Genomic DNA, 3,276 nt, shown 5'->3' on the forward strand with positions numbered 1-3,276 from the left:
CACTAGCTTCTGGTTTAAAACTTAACATCTTCTGGATAAATATCAAATAAATCCAAATTGCTTACCCTATCCTGCCTCTTCCCTGTCTCTCAGAGTTCCCAGGAAGCCCCTGCGTTGTCCTGTCCTGGGGGATGTGTATCTGGTCTTTGAATCGCCATCTGGCCATTCCTGGACTCAGTGGAGGTATCTTCAGCCCTAGCGATGCTGAGGGAGATGATGGTTGTGGGGTGCAGATTGTAGGTCAGGAGGACTATCTCAGACCCTCATTGACTGAGAATGCCATGTGACCATTATTTCCACCCTAATCCTGGCTGCCCCATCTTGGCATGTGCACTGAGAGACTGCCTCCACCCAGACATCCAGGGAAGGACAGGAGACATTAAGGGCCTTCTGTTTTCAGATCTCAAATGTGTCTGGGTACTTCTAACCACCTCTACTGGAGGAATGAGGATTCAGATACGCAGAAATCAGGTCCCATACCTTCTTGTTCACCTTTCTCTGTTTTAGCCAAGCTCCTCCCTTAACCCAGGAACAGATCTTAGAGTTCTCCTGTGTAGTGAGACGGCTTTGATATCTTATTCTGTATTCTCCCTACTCTATGGTCTGTGGGACTCTATACTCAGACCTCCAAGCTTAAATTCCCATGGTTCAAACCCATCTTTTATTTGTCTGCCTGCCTATCTACTTACCAATTTTTTAGTGCTTATTCTAAGGTTTACAATATACAACTTCAACATAACACAGTTTACCTTCAAATATTATGATACTTTGGAATAATCTTTCCATTTTGTTTTTGGTTTTCTTCACTCTCCCTTGCTCCAGTCGGGGTGAGATCAGTGGAGTATCTTAGATGACTGCTCACAAGTTTTAAGACCCCAGATTCTACTCAACGAAGTAGAATGTAGAACATTTTCTTTATAAACTATGCTATGCTAATGGATCTAGATATCCCCCAAGACCACGGTCCCTAGCCCTCAGCCCAGTAATTTGGTCCTTCAGGGAGTTTGGATGTCTCTATAAGTCAAGTTGTGCTGACTTCCCCAGTATTATGTACTGTCTTCCCCTTCACCAAAGTTACCACTTATCTATTGTCTAGTTAGTGCTTTTTCCTCCCCATCCCTCCTCTCCCTAAAAAAAAAAAAAAAAAAGTAACCATCAAAGAGTGTTTCTTTCTGTGTGTAAACCTTTTCCGAATTTGCATGTCGTCCTTGTGCAGGGACCATGCTAATCTTCTCTGTATCGTTCCAATTTTAGTTTATGTGCTGCTGAAGTGAAGACTTGAAAGATATTTTTGCTGATTATAGAATTATATGTTAACCAGTTTATTTTCATTTAATATTTTCAAGATATCACTCCTGTATCTTCTAGTTTGCATAGATGCTGATCCATAGATTTTGTCACCGTTCTCATCTTTGTTCCTCTGAATGCAATATGCCTTTTTTTCTTGTTGATTTTAAGATTTTTTTTTCTCACTGTGCATTTGCTTAGTAATTTGGTTATAATATGCATTATATGATTTTCTTTGAGCTTATCATGCTTGGGGTTTATTGAGATTCTTGAATTTATGGGTTTATAGTTTTACCAAATTTGGAAAAAAAGTTGACCACTATTCTTCCAATATAATTTCCAACTGTACCCTCCTGTCCCCCCACCCCAACCTGGACTCCAATGCAAGTATGTTAGACAGCTCGATGTTATTCCATTGGTTCCCTAGACTGTGTTCATTCATTCCGGATAGTTTTATTGGTATGTTTTCAAGTTCACCAATCTTTTCTTCTACATCTAATTTGTAGTTAATCTCATCCAGTGAAAATTTCATTTCAGAAATTGTATTTTTCACCTCTAGAAGTTCCATTTGTTTCTGATTTAAATATTCTATTTTTTCCTCATCATGTTCATGTTTCATTTTATAACTTAGAGCATGCAAAGCATGTTTGTAATAGCTATCTGAAAAGCCATGTTCTCTAATACTATCCTTTCTGTTATTTCTGGGTCATTTTTTGTACACTGATTTTTCTCCATGTTATTGGTCACATTTTGCTGTTTGCTTGTGTGTCCGGTAATTTTTTATTGTGTACTGGACATTATGAATTATGTATATTTTGAGGTATTAGATTTTGTTATACTTCTACAAGGAGTGCTCATTTGTTTTTCTGGCAAGTACTTCTGTTACTTATAGATCAGTTCTATGCTTTCAAAGCTTACTTTTAAGCTCTTTTTGGATGGGCCTAGAGTAGTCTTTAGGGATAATTTAGCCCCATTTCTAAAGTCTGACTTTTTCAAAATCTCTACTGAATACGGCCTGTGTTCCATCCAAATCTCTCCAGCTTGGCCTATAAGAATGCAAACAATTTGTGACCCCATGGGAGCTCTTAGAATTTGTTTGGCGTGTAGTTCCCCGGTAGCTATTCTCTCTGGGAAGTTTTTCTTGCGTGATCATGTAGCATTTCGTCCAACACATACGCAGAGTTGATATTCAACCAACAACTCAAAGGGACCCCTGTGCAGATTGCTAGAGATCTTGTTGTAACTCCTTTCTCTTCAGTATTCCACCTTTCAAGTTCTAGTTAACTTAGCCTCCCTACTCTCTGTCTTCTAAATTAAGTGAGATTTCTGGGCTCTGTTAGGGTGCCTTCTCTCTATGCTGAAGTTTGGAAATTCCCTTCTTACAGAATGTCTGAGCAATAGTAGGACTCAACAGTTTTTTTCTTTTCCTCTTTTCTCAAAAATCACAGCCTTGTTCTATTTGTTGTTCAATGTCCGAAAATAGTTGTTTCTAAGATATTGTCCAGTTTTCTAGCTATTTACAGCAAGAGGGTACTCTAGTCCTTCTTATGCACTTGTGGTCAGAAGCAGAAGTCCTCAGGGTCAGCCTATTTTATGGCAGTTTTTTTTTTTTTAATTTTTATTAAGCTTCAAGTGAACATTTACCATTCCAATCAGTCTGTCACATGTAGGTTTACATACATCTTACTCCCTTCTCCCACTTGCTCTCCCCCTATTGAGTCAGCCCTTACAGTCTCTTGTTTCGTGCCAATTTTGCCATCTTCCCTCTCTCTCTATCTTCCCATCCCCCCTCCAGTCAAGAATTGCCAACACACTCTCCAGTGTCCACCTGATATAATTAGCTCACTCTTCATCAGCATCTCTCTCCCCCCCCACTGACCAGTCCTTTTCATGCCTGATGATTTGTCTTCGGGGATGGTTCCTGTCCTGTGCCATCAGAAGTTCTGGGGAGCATTGTCTCTGGGATTCCTCTAGTCTCAATCATACCAT

At 39.7% G+C, this 3,276-nt stretch overlaps 1 non-coding gene across 1 annotated transcript; it reads right to left on the reverse strand.

The window, feature by feature from the left end:
• Window positions 1-1,170: 1,170 nt before the first annotated feature.
• LOC111751522 (U6 spliceosomal RNA) lies at window positions 1,171-1,278 on the reverse strand. The gene has a single exon (XR_002786636.1). It is a non-coding gene; the product is annotated as a U6 spliceosomal RNA (small nuclear RNA).
• Between the last annotated feature and the right edge of the window lie 1,998 nt (window positions 1,279-3,276).

Source organism: Loxodonta africana, chromosome 3 (genome assembly GCF_030014295.1).
Source record: "Loxodonta africana isolate mLoxAfr1 chromosome 3, mLoxAfr1.hap2, whole genome shotgun sequence".
In the NCBI taxonomy this organism is placed as follows: domain Eukaryota; kingdom Metazoa; phylum Chordata; class Mammalia; order Proboscidea; family Elephantidae; genus Loxodonta; species Loxodonta africana.